The sequence below is a fragment of the Scyliorhinus canicula genome, chromosome 2 (genome assembly GCF_902713615.1).
Source record: "Scyliorhinus canicula chromosome 2, sScyCan1.1, whole genome shotgun sequence".
Taxonomy (NCBI): Eukaryota; Metazoa; Chordata; class Chondrichthyes; order Carcharhiniformes; family Scyliorhinidae; genus Scyliorhinus; species Scyliorhinus canicula.
This window is the reverse complement of record NC_052147.1, coordinates 205,539,670-205,553,901: the sequence shown is the minus strand read 5'-3', so window position 1 is coordinate 205,553,901 and position 14,232 is coordinate 205,539,670.

Below are 14,232 nucleotides of genomic sequence, written 5' to 3'. Positions count from 1 at the left end.
ACCTTAAATTGAATGAGGCTAAGCCTCGCACACGAGGAGGAAGAATTAACCCTCTCCAGGGCATCAGCCCATGTCCCATCCTCTATCTGTTCTCCCAGCTCCCCCTCCCACTTGGCTTTCAGCTCCTCTACTGATGCCTCCTCCGCCTCCTGCATTACTTTGTAGATGTCCGATATCCTCCCCCCTCCGACCCAGACCCCCGAGAGCACCCTATCACTCGCCCCCCTACTGGGGAGCAAGGGAAACCCTTCCACCTGGCGTCTAGCAAATGTCTTCACCTGCAAATGTCTAAACATGTTTCCCGGGGGGAGCCCGAATTTCTCCTCCAGCTCTCTCAGGCTCGCAAACCTCCCATCTACAAACAGATCCTTCAGCTGCCTGATGCCCACCCTGTGCCAGCTCTGAAATCCCCCGTCCATGTTCCCCGGGATGAATCTATGGTTCCCTCTTAACGGTGCCTCCATCAGACCTCCCACTTCCCCCCTGTGTCGCCTCCACTGCCCCCAGATCTTGAGGGTGGCCGCCACCACCGGGCTCGTGGTGTACCTCGTGGGAGGGAGCGGCCATGGCGCCGTTACTAGGGCCCCCAGGCTTATGTTGCCACAGGACGCCCTCTCCATTCGTTTCCAAGCTGCCCCCTCCCCTTCCATCATCCACTTGCGCACCATCGATACATTTGCCGCCCAGTAATACCCCGAAAGATTGGGTAATGCCAGCCCTCCACTATCCCTACTCCGCTCCAAGAAGACCCTCCTCACCCTTGGGGTGCCGTGCGTCCACACGTAGCTCATGATGCTACTCGTCACCTTTTTGAAGAAGGCCCTAGGGAGGAAGATGGGCAAGCACTGAAATAAAAACAAAAACCTCGGGAGGACCGTCATTTTAACGGACTGCACTCTGCCCGCCAGCGACAGCGGCACCATGTCCCACCTTTTAAATTCCTCCTCCATCTGTTCCACCAGCCTGGAGAAGTTCAGCTTGTGGAGAGTCCCCCAGTTCCTTGCCACCTGCACCCCTAAATATCTAAAACTCTTTCCTGCTCTCTTAAACGGGAGTCTCCCGATTCCCTCTTCCTGGTCCCCTGGGTGTATCACAAATACCTCACTCTTGCCCAAGTTTAGCTTGTACCCCGAAAAGTCCCCAAATTCTGCTAGCAGTTCCATCACCTCCGGCATTCCCCCTTCTGGGTCTGCCACGTATAGCAGCAGGTCGTCCGCGTATAGCGATACCCGGTGCTCCTCCCCGCCCCTTGTCAGCCCTCTCCACCCCCCTGAGCCCCTCAGTGCCATCGCCAACGGTTCAATTGCCAGTGCGAAGAGCAGGGGGGACAAGGGGCACCCCTGTCTGGTCCCCCGGTGGAGCCCAAAATACTCCGATCTCCTACCATTCGTCACTACACTTGCCGTCGGGGCCGAATAGAGCAGCTTCACCCATTTAATAAATCCCTCCCCAAATCCAAACCGTTCCAGCGTCTCCCACAGGTACTTCCACTCCACCCTATCAAATGCTTTCTCCGCGTCCAATGCCACCACTATCTCCACCTCACCCTCCACTGCCGGCATCATGATGACGTTTAGCAGTCTCCGCACGTTCGTATTAAGCTGCCGCCCTTTCACAAAACCCGTCTGGTCCTCGTGTATCACCCCTGGCACACAATCCTCTATCCTGGTAGCCAGGATCTTTGCCAGCAACTTGGCGTCCACATTCAGGAGCGAGATAGGCCTATATGACCCACACTGCATGGGGTCCTTGTCCCGCTTCAAGATCAGAGAGATCAGTGCCTGCGACATTGTCGGGGGCAGAGCCCCCCCCTCCCATGCCTCGTTGAAGGCTCGTACCAGCACAGGGCCCACCAAATCCGCATATTTTTTGTAAAATTCCACCGGGAACCCGTCTGGCCCCGGCGCCTTCCCCGTCTGCATATGCCCAATCCCCTTGACTAGCTCCTCTAACCCTATCGGCGCCCCCAGCCCCTCTACCAGCTCCTCTTGGACCTTGGGGAACCTCAATTTGTTCAAGAAGCCCTCCATCCCCCCTCCCCTCGTCGGCGGCTCTGACCGATACAGCTCCTTATAGAAGTCTCTGAAGACCCCATTTACTTCTGGCCCCTTCTGCACTACGTTCCCACCCCTCTCCCTCACTCCCCCAATTTCTCTAGCCGCATCCCGCTTGCGGAGCTGATGCGCCAACATCCTACTCGCCTTCTCCCCATATTCATAAATCGCGCCCTGCGCCCTTCTCCACTGTGTCTCTGCCTTTCTGGTGGTCAACAGGTCGAACTTAGCCTGCAAACTGCGCCGTTCCCCCAACAGCCCCTCCTCTGGTGCCTCCGCATATCTCCTATCCACGTCCAAAAGCTCCCCCACCAGCCTCTCCCTCTCCTGTCTCTCCCTCCTTTCCCTATGTGCCCGTATGGAGATCAGCTCCCCCCGGATCACCGCCTTCAGGGCCTCCCAGACCATCCCCACCTGCACCTCCCCCGTGTCATTAGTGTCCAGATATCTTTCAATGCTCTTCCGGACCCTCTTACACACCTCCTCATCCGCCAGCAACCCCACATCCAGGCGCCACAGCGGACGCTGGTCTCGCGCCTCCCCCATTTCCAAATCTACCCAGTGTGGCGCATGGTCTGAGACCGCTATGGCCGAGTACTCCACTTCCCGTACTTTCGGGATCAGTCCCCTGCTCAATACAAAAAAGTCAATTCTAGAATAGACTCTGTGGACATGGGAGAAAAAGGAATACTCCCTCGCCCTCGGCCTCCCAAACCTCCAGGGATCTACCCCTCCCATCTGCTCCATAAACCCCTTTAACACTTCTGCCGCTGCCGGCCTCCTACTCGTCCTTGAACTCGATCTGTCCAGCACGGGGTCCAGCACTGTGTTGAAGTCCCCCCCCATGATCAGGCCCCCTGCCTCCAGGTCCGGAATGAGGCCCAGTAGGCGCCTCATGATGCCAGCGTCGTCCCAATTCGGGGCATACACATTAACCATCACCACTTTCTCCCCCTGTAGCCTACCCTTCACCATGACATATCTACCCTCTTTATCCGCCACCACCTCCGCCGCCACGAACGACACCCTCTTCCCTACCAGGATCGCCACCCCCCGGTTCTTTGCGTCCAGTCCTGAGTGGAACACCTGTCCCACCCACCCCCTTCTCAGGCGGACCTGGTCCGCCACCTTCAAATGGGTCTCTTGTAGCATTGCTACATCCGCCTTCAGTCTCTTCAAATGCGAGATTACTCTCGTTCTCTTGACCGGCCCATTCAGCCCCCTCACATTCCAAGTGATCAGCCGGGTCGAAGGGCAGCCCGCCCCTCTCCCCTGCCGACTAGCCATATCCTGTCACCTGCTCGCCCCGAGTCAGCCCTCCCCTTCTGACCCGCTCCCCATGGCGATGGCGCCCTCCCCCCACCCCTCCGGTCCTCAACTTCTCCTCCCTGGCCTTTTCAGCAGCAACCCGGTAGCCCCCCCCTTCCCCCCCTCCCCCTCCCCCCCCCCACCCCCCTCCCCCCCCCCCCCCCAACCCCCCTCCCCCCCCAGGCTAGGACCCTTCCTAGCCGCGATGCACCCTCCATAGTACTTCCGTAAGTCAGCTGGTTTACGCTGACCCGGCTGCCGCTGCCACAATCCGACTCCTCCCGGCTCGGGGGGACATCCCCCCCCCTTACCACCCCTCCTTGACCCCGCTCCAGCGCGGGAAAGGGAGCCATTGCTGACCACGCCCCTTCCTCCCACCCTCCTCCCTCCTCTGCCCCGCGCGCGGGAAACCAGAGGAAAGCCCGCGCTTTCGCCCTGCCACTCCCCACCCCTCCATCTTCAGTTCCACCCCCGTCCCCGATCCCACACCGATAAAAAAAAAAAACCCCACAAGAAACACATACCCCCGGCACTCCCCCCCCACCCCGCCCCCCCAACATAACATTATAAATAACAGAAAAAAGAAAAAAACTGGTAGAGAGAAAAAAAGGGGTCCAAAAATACAGCCAAGTGAAAATCCAACCAAAAGAAAGCCACGTGTCCAGCTTAAAGTACCAGAGCGGCAACGACCGCCAAGTATCCCCTGGTTCTAGTTCGAGTCCAGCTTTTCTTCCTGGACAAAGGCCCACGCCTCCTCCGGGGACTCGAAATAGTGGTGCTGGTCCTTATAGGTCACCCACAAGCGCGCTGGCTGCAGCATCCCGAATCTGATTCTCTTGGCATGCAGCACCGCCTTCGTCCGGTTGAACCGGGCCCGCCGCTTTGCCACCTCCGCACTCCAGTCCTGGTAGATCCTCACCGTCGAGTTCTCCCATTTGCTGCTCCTCTCTCTCTTGGCCCACCTCAGCACCCTCTCCCGGTCACTGAATCGCTGGAACCGAACCAGCACCGCCCTCGGGGGTTCGTTTGCTCTTGGCTTCCTGGCCATTACTCTGTAGGCCTCCTCCAGTTCCAGGGGCGAAGGGACGGCCCCTGCCCCCATCAGTGAGCCCAGCATTTCTGCCACATACCTCGGGAGGTCCGACCCCTCCAGCCCTTCTGCCAGGCCCAGGATCCTCAGGTTTTTCCGCCTCATGCGGGTATCCATCTCCTCCAGTCGGTTTTGCCATTTCAGGTGGAGTGCCTCGTGCACCTCCACCTTTCCCACGAGGACCGTGGCCTCCTCCTCCCTCACAGCCATCTCCTGCTGCAGCTCCCGAATTGACGCCTCTTGGGTCGCCTGGGCTCCCATCAGCCTGGTGGTCGTCGCGTTCATCGACTCCAGCAGCTCCACTTTCAGCTCCGTGAAGAAGCGCAGGAGAACGGCCTGCTGCTCCTCCGCCCATTTCCTCCAGTCCTCGGGTGCGCCGCCGGCCGCATTTTGGGTTTCTTCCCCCGCTTTTTTCGGGGAGCTGCTGCCGCTTTTTTTTCTGCCCCACTTCGGGTGACGACCATAAGTTTTGCAGGGTTCTCCTCTGGGAACCTTCCCCCACCGGGAATCGTCGTTCCAGCGCCGTTAGGGGCCCTCCAATCGTCCCGAAAACACCTTCCTCGCAGGAGCAGCCAAACGTGCGACTTAGCTGGTCATAGCCGCAACCGGAAGTCGGCTCCACTTGTACAATCCTAACAAGTCAATATAAATCAATCATCAACTAACCTGGAAATAGTTGATAACCCCTTTAAATAGATGTCCTTTCAGTTGTGTGTTCAGTCATACATGATTAAGAGGGAATGACATTAACTGGAGCATTGAGCTCCAAAATGGCATTGCTAATGCTAAATCACCATTACACACATTACGATCTGCTTACTCTGCATACTTGCAGCCAATGCTGGCTGGGTGCACATTAACGCCTTGACCAATATGACATCCACAACTCTCACCAGAGGTCTGCGAGCACACTGCGTTTTGTAACTCCAAGGCCACCTGTCCTCTGAAAGAACAGGCCAAAGACATTTGATGAGTACTAAGGGTGAATGGTGATGGTGTTGAGTAAAAGGGCCAAAAGAAATATTATTTTGCAAAAGTTTATTTGAATATAGAATACATTACCACAAGTGGCTATTGAAGCCCAATCAATTATAATCCCTTCAAGAAAAATATTTCAATGATATAGTGAAATAACAGGAGAGTAGAATTGAGTCAGAACTGACAAAACTATGGTGAGCTAAATTGCCTCCATCTACGTTAAAACTGTTTTGTTATGCACTTGACGTAGCATAAGCTGCTTCCTTCATGTGCACTCTGACAAAGGAAGGTTCAGACTTGGAGATAGCTTTAACACATTTATTAAACTGTTAACAATTCTCCTACTTAGAATCGACTCTCCTGTTAATCCTGCTATAGCTACTCAGACCGACAAACCAATCTGCTACAATCCACGTGGTGGGTGTGATGTGTTCCAAATCAACCCTGTGTACTCACTGAGTGTCCCCACTGGAAAGAGGAAGATCATGTGTGCTGTGTCCTTATATATGGGTTGGTGTAATGCCCCCCCTGTGCTAGTGTCACCTCTGTGTGTATCGTGAATGCCCATTGGTCGATTCCTATCTTACTGACCTATTGGTTGAATATCTATGTGTCATGTCTCTGGTGCTCCCTCTGGTGTCTAGCTAGTCTACGTGTATTTACATTAACCCCTTGGTGTATTTACAGTGATGCATTTCACCACATTCCCCCTTTTTCCGTGTTACATATTTTCTGTACAGTGTTAAAGAAAATTGAACAAAAACAGGTAGATAAGTGATGCTATGTACAAGTTATGATAACAGTGATCATTAAACAATAAGTCCAAATCATATGCATGAGTCCAAAATTCATTAATCATTATGGTCGAGTGTCTTTCTTGTTTAGTTGGTGAGTTGGTGAGTTGATGGTGGCATTGCTGTGTAAACTCCATCAGTGTCCCTGTGCATAAGGAACTAAGAAGTGGTCAAATCACTTTGTTGTCTGATGTGGACTCTTTCTTTCTTTCGATGCTTGTGATAGCGACGTATGCAATCTGTGTCGTCCTGCCATGGTATGTCATTGTACTGAGCTGAGCAGTAACAGTGTTCCTCATTTGCAGAGTCATACCATGTTGTACCAGTCGTAGTTTCAGTGGCGTCGTGTTTGTCGTGCTTGTTGTCGACGCTGTTGCCTTTGGTACGCTTCTTGTTATTGTCTTTAATGTTGTTGTTGTGTTGGTTGGTTTTGTTGTCGTGTTTGCTGCACTCAAGGACCACACACTGTGGATAATACGAGTCCTTCACACAGTTACCCGTGTCAGCGTCCTTTGTGGCATTTGCTGTCACCTTGAGTGTGCCGTCACTGAGTTTGCGGCGCTCCCCGTCTGGAGCCATGTCCGGCTTACTTGAATCAGCTTTCGCTTGTCGATTCTCCCCATCTGGAGTCTGGTCTGTTCCACCTGAGTCAGTTTTGGCTTCTTGATGCTCCCCGTCTGGAGCCCTTTCTGGTTCATCTGCATCTTCTGAGTTTTCTTGATGCTCCACATCCGGAGTCAAAACGTTCAGGAATGCATTTGCTTGTGGAGAGGCTCGAGCGAATGAGGTTTGAAGTAACGTGGTGTCACCGGAGTCACCAGTAGTCTCACTGTGATCGTCGAGTGCCTCTGTACACACTAGCTGAGGTTTGTCACATTGCACATCTGGTATGGGAAGTGGGATGCCGTCATCACTTGTCTCACATACAGTGGGTGGAGCCTCAGTGTCCTCTTGTCGTTCACTTGAGCTGAGTAGACTGTCAGAGTCTTCTTCTTGTTCACTGGAGCATGGTAGACTGTCATAGTCTTCTTGCTGTGCACTTGAGCATGGCAGACTGTCAGCTTCCTTCTGTTGTTCACTTGAGTGTGGCAGACTTGCATTGTTTGCTGCTGGTTGCTCAGAGGAGGTTGCTAGACCCTCATGGTCTTGTTCATGCAAGGACTGCGCTTCGGAGTCTACCGTTGTTTCTGTCGTGGAGGCTGTCCACGAGCTCACTGTGGAGGCTTGTGTCACTGGAGTCACTTCTTGTTCATGCAAGGACTGCGCTCTGGAATCTTGCGTTGCTTCTATCGTGGAGTCTGTACACAAGCTCGTTGTGGAGTCTTTCATCGCTTTCTGTGTGGAGGCTGGGACCCTTCGCGGTGCGTGGACCACTCTCTATGTGGCAGCAGGCCGCTCTCTGTGGGCTTGGACCGCTCTCTGTCTCTTGGCGTCAAGCCGCAGCACAATCCTGCGCTCACGAGTCGGGATGTCATATATGCTGGGCTGTAGATTTCCCAATCTGAAGAACTCGCCGTCGGGGTCGTCAATGTACAACACGTCTAATTGCGGTTCGGATTTGGTACTGGGGTAGCCATCTCCCAAGGTGAAACCTTCGTCTGAGTCGTTGTCTTCCAAGACCACATCATCACGTTTTGTGTCGGAGCTGGCATTGGGCTCGCGATGTCCAAAGTAGAATTCAAGGTCTGAGTCATAGTCTTCAAGGACTGTATCATCTCTTTGGGTGGTGCTAACTGCTTGTTGCAGGGTTCTGCGGAGGTTACTTTCAGCTGCAGGTCAAATTTCAGGCATTGTGCTGTTGTTCCAGGTGAAAGAATCGGGTTTAGAACATAGAACATAGAACAGTACAGCACAGAACAGAACAGGCCCTTCGGCCCTCGATGTTGTGCCGAACAATGATCACCCCACTTAAACCCACGTAACCCGTATACCCGTAACCCAACAATCCCCCCATTAACCTTACACTACGGGCAATTTAGCATGGCCAATCCACCTAACCCGCACATATTTGGACTGTGGGAGGAAACCGGAGCACCCGGAGGAAACCCACGCACACACGGGGAGGACGTGCAGACTCCACACAGACAGTGACCCAGCCGGGAATCGAACCTGGGACCCTAGAGCTGTGAAGCATTTATGCTAACCACCATGCTACCCTGCTGCCCTATTTAACTTCATTCCTTACAGTGCCACCCTGCCCCCTTTCTCCATCTGCCTGTCCTTTTGACAGGTTATATATCCTTGTATATTTAGATCCCAGCCCTGATTCCCTTGCAGCCACGTCTCTGTTTTACGGCTTTAAATTTATTTTTTTGTGTTTTGGGACATTTCCTCTTTAAGTGGCCGTGGTCCGGGGCTTCTGACTTCACGAAGTGTGTGACGTAGTGTGTAGGAAGCGATTGTGCATGCGCATATTGCTGTTCCTTTACTTGGGGCCTTTTTCGCAATTGCGCATGCGCGGCTTCTCGCGCATGCGCAAACGGGCCATCCTGTTCTGTGCGCTCTTCGCGCAACTGCACATGTGCGGCATCTTTTCCAAGATGGCCACCAATCAAAACTGCAGATTTCTTCAATGCAAAGCCTACCTTCGCCTCGTGGTGAGTTTTGCCGCCTCTTTTACTGTTTTTTTCTTGTATGTTCCTCGCAGAATTCTTGGAATTTTTCCAGGACTGCCTGCAAGTCGCTCTTGTTTGCCCCTTTGAGTATTTGAAGGTCTGAAAGATTTCAGCTGCTTCTGAACCCGCGATGGTAAGTAGAAGCTTTATTTTTTCTGCATCCGCCATGCCATCTAGGTCGGACGCTACCAGGTAGATCTCGAATCTCTGCCGGACCCAACGCCAGTTTTCACTGAGATTGCCTTGGTACCTGAGCTGCTGTGGAACCGGAATCTTGAACATCATCTTGTCTGGCTGCTGTTGCTGGTTGTCACTGTTTGCTGATTTGTAACTATATGGATTTAAACAGGTCACTCCTGGGTACCATGTTTTGTTATGCTCTTGACGTAGCATAAGTTGCTTCCTTGATGTGCACTCTGACACATTTGGTTGTCACATTCTGGTTTAGCTCACTCAGCTAAATTGCTGGCTTTTAAATCAGACCAAGCAGGCCAGCAGCACGGTTCGATTCCCCTACCAGCCTCCCGGACAGGTGCCGGAATCTGGCGACTAGGGGCTTTTCACAGTAACTTCATTGAAGCCTACACGTGGCAAAAAGCGATTTTCATTTTTCATTTCACAAAGGAAGGTTCAGACTTGGAGATAGCTTTAACACATTTATTAAACTGTTAACAATTCTCCTACTTGGATTCGACTCTCCTGTTAATCCTGCTATAGCTACTCAGACTGATGAACCAGTCTGCTACAATCCACGTGGTGGGTGTGATGTGTTCCAAATCAACCCTGTGTACTCACTGAGTGTCTCCACTGGAAACAGGAAGATCATGTGTGCTGTGTCCTTTATATATGGGTTGGTGTAATGCCCCCCTGTGCTAGTGTCACCTCTGCGTGTGTCGTGAATGCCCATTGGTCGTGTCCTATCTTACTGACCTATTGGTTGAATGTCTGTGTGTCATGTCTCTGGTGCTCCCTCTAGTGTCTAGCTAGTCTACGTGTATTTACATTAACCCCTTGTGTATTTACAGTGATGCACAAAAACTTTATTTTTCAATGACAATCTATGGAGACAAATTACCTGTTCACCCACAGCCACTTAACATTTTCTTTCAGAAATACTATTTATTTTCTAAACTGAAAGAATACAAGCCTGGTATTGGATGACTTGGACCGTGCTGGTGCACAGTACTCTGCAGTCAACGAGGCAATGTCAGGGGCAGAGGTCCTTAAGGTTTGAGCATCTGCACCATATGAAGAGCCAGCAAGTTTGCTGAGGAGGTTGTTTCATATCTTGATCTTTGTTGCTGTCTTGCTCAGGTGCTTTTTGCATGTCCGTATTCAGTTAAGGATAAAACCAAGATACACAGGATGTTGTTCAGGATTCAATCTCTTGCCATTCAAGGAGGTGTCGAGTTCCCTCTTGGCGCTGGCATTGTGGAGGTTGAATATACTTGAAACTGTTTTGTTGTTGCTGGGCTGAAGGTGCCGTGTCTTACAGTAGTGGCCAACTTTGCAACATTGTTGTTCAGTGTTGCCTCTCGGTTACAAAATGTCCGAGCCTGAGAGGCACAACAGGTATTATCAGCATAGATACACTTCCGAGACAGGGTTGGAAGCAGATCAATGATATAGAGATTGAAAAGTGTTGGGGTTAGAACAGACCTGTTTCCTCCAGGTGCTTGTCACCTATGTGCATCCGGAACCGTGTATCATGGAATAATAGTTCAGTTGTGTCAATAACCCATGACTCTTGAGATTTTGACAGGGAGGCTAGTTTTTTTTATTTGTTTATGGGATGTGGGCGTCGCTGGCTGGGCCGGCATTTACGAGGGCATTGCTGTGGATCTGGAGTCACATGTAGGCCAGACCAGGTAAGGATGACAGATTTCCTTCCCTAAAGGATATTAGTGAACCAGATGGGTTTCTACGACAATTGACAATGGTCTCATGGTCACCTTTTAGACTTTTGATTCCAGATTTTTTTTTTTTTAATTGAATTCAAATTTCACCATCTGCCATGGTGGGATTCAAACCCGGGTCCCCAGATCATGACTCTGGGTCTCTGGTTTACTCGTCACGCGATAATACCACTACGCCACTGCCTTCCCTGCAGTATGTCAGACCGTGTTGTATGCTGCAGTGAGACTGAGAAACGCAGCATCTGTATTGAGGTTATTTTCAAAGCTATTTTTAATACAATGCCTATCATCTCGGTTACCCTCCGATCAACTCAACTTTCCTGTCTCCTAGTCCTGAACAACATCCCACCCCCTTACATAAGGAGGGAGATTGTAACAAGAAAGCTCCTGGAGAAGGTTTACATTAATCCAAGCCTGCCACTACACAAGGATCTTACCAATCCACCTGCTGCTCGCCTCCCATCACACCAGCCTGTATGACTAAGACCTCCCTGCAAAGGAGTAACAGCAGAGGCCCTGTGGCAGCAGGAAGGAACCAACATGCCATCATTAGGGCAGCACGGTAGCACAAGTGGATAGCACTGTGGCTTCACAGCGCCAGGGTCCCAGGTTCGATTTCCCGCTGGGTCACTGTCTGTGTGGAGTCTGCATGTTCTCCCCGTGTCGGCGTAGGTTTCCTCCAGGTGCTCCGGTTTCCTCCCACAGTCCAAAGACGTGCAGGATAGGTGGATTGACCATGATAAATTACCCTTAGTGACCAAAAAGTTTGGGAGGGGTTATTGGGTTACAGGGATAGGGTGGAAGTGAGGGCTTAAGTGGGTCGGTACAGACTCGATGGGCCAAATGGCCTCCTTCTGTACTGCATGTTCTATGTTCTATTAAAAAACACTTCCTCATCACCGGCCCCACAGCCCGCCCACCCGGCTTCAACCTGCCACGCCAACACTGGGCACTCCTCAACCATTGCTGCATTGGCCAAGGCCTTTGTACAGCAAACTGGCACAAGTGGGGCCTTGCAGGGAACCCGGATTGCAGCTGTGCTGCATCCCAATCAATGACTCAAATCATTGAAGACTGCCGCCTGACAAAACTCAGCAGAGGGCACAGAGTGTTCCATTTAACCACTGCAGAAGCTGCCCGGCTTGGTGATTACTGCATATGCTAAAAAAACAAATTGAATAAATTGGATGGTGCAAATCATTTTACATTTTTTATTGTTTTCTCTGAATTCTAGGTTGGATCTGATAAAGTGCAATTCTTTGAAAAATTATTCACGCTGATCTTAAGCTATCAATCAACGTCACTACAAAATGCAAAGAATAGGCAGAGGAGGCGAGGGAGAAATCCATTCCTTATGTGTTTATATTAATGTATAGATCGCTTGCTGTTGGAGGGATTATGTGCTTAGGTCAGTATCTCGTGACATTACAATTCAAAATGACTATCTTTCAGATGATTTCATTCTATAAGCTTGATGTATTAATGTTCTGCACTACAAACAAAATCAAAGCCACATGGACGTCATCCCAACATGATACCCAATATAGGAGAGCTATTGTCCAGAGATTGTCTGCCAAACACCATTCTGAGCTGGCACTTTCCCACAGACAGAGAAAGAATGTTTGATCTCCTGGTATTTGGTTACAGAGATGACAGCATGCTCAATAAAGATCACTGAATGCTACATATCCTGGTGGAGTGGTGGGGGATGGGGTGACCTAAAGAGGACAAATAATACAAAGGAAGATAACAAAAATAGTTTTGTGCAGGAATATAAAAGTGAATTACTTTAATTAGTGTCAACTTGTCGAAATGGTCCAAAGGAAATTTCAATAACGATCTTCACTGACGATTTTTAGTTTGCTGAATAAATTGGTCCCATACAACTATTCTTTTTAAGTTGAAGTTTAAGCTGAAGCAAATTTATAGTAACTAGCGCGTCTACTGTACGCCTACAATATTTCTTCTCCATTGATTTGCTCTCCTGAAGATATTAACTCCTTGCTGTAAAATTACACTATTGTAATAACAGCTCTCCAGTACCTTCCTCAGATGGTCATTCTTGCAGTGTGAATCTTCTTGTGTAAATATCAGCAAAGTGCTCAAATGTGAGATCCATCATAGCAGAGGCCAACCTGTTCTCACCCTGTGCCCATGCTCAACAGATTCCAGCTTGCCAGAGGGTGACGTTACATTGTGTTCTGCTTCAGAGAGTTCAGATGAGGAATCTGATGAAGGGTATAAACAATGAAAAGCTTAATGTATTCATTGGCAGGGCTGGCAGAAGGTTTGCGGTCGGAGCATAAAGGAGTCAAGCACCAACTTGGCACAAGGCATTGCATGGAGATTAGAGCCAATCCTTCCAGCATGGAAGCTGTGGCCAACAGTATGGGCACACTTGTGAACCCAGCTGTGACGTTGTGCCTGATGGCTAATATTTTAGCAGCAGCAAAAGCAACCCAATGTCTGAATGTTGCACTGGAAGCTCAGACTGAAGACTGTCACAAACCAGGCAGATGTAATTACGATGGTATCAGAACTTGAAACACCGGTTTGTTGGGGTGTATAGTTTTGTTTTTTGGAATGGTGTGAGGAATCACGCAAAACCCCAGTGAGAATAACCAGCCTAGTCATTGTGTAACAATTATTAAACACTATTTATTAAATTAAAGGCAAATACACATGGACTGGACTACAATACACAGGGAAAATTAAGTATATGAATCACTGAACACACACACAGTTTACGTAGAATGAACCCTTGTTTCAAAATATATCTATGATCTCTGAACTCCTCAAGACTTGCCCTCTCCCCAAACAAAATCCACATTAAATGACTTCCGGTTGCGGCTATGCGGAACTAAGCCGCACGTTCGGCAGCTCCCGCTACTTAAGGACTTTTGGGCCGATTTGAGGGCCCCAAACGGCGCTGTCTCGACGAATCCCGGTGGGGGAAGGTGTCTAGAGGAGCATTCCCCATAATTTATGGTGCTCACCCGGAGTGGGGCAAAGGAAAAAGCTGCAGCAGCTCCCCAAGAAAAGCGGGGGAAGAGGGACAAAATGGCGGCCGGTGGAACACCCGAGGACTGGTGGAAGTGGGCGCAGGAGCAGCAAGCCTCTCTTCTGCGCTGTTTTGCGGAGCTGAAGGCTGAGTTGCTGGACTCCCTGAATGCGACTACCAACAAGCTGCTTGGGACCCAGGCGGCCCAGGAAGCGTCCATTCGGGAGTTGCAGCAGCAGGCCGCTGAGCGGGAGGAGGAGGCCGTGGTCCTCGTGGGGAAAGTGGAGTTGCACGAGGCACTCCACAAAAAGTGGCAAGACCGCTTGGAGGAGCTGGACGTACACAGGATGTTAAAGAAATGAGGATCCTGGGCCTGGCGGAGGGGCTGGAGGGGTCAGATCTCCCGTCGTACGTGACCACGATGTTGAGCTCGTTGATGAGAGCGGGGTCCTTCCATTTGCCCCTGGAGCTTGAGG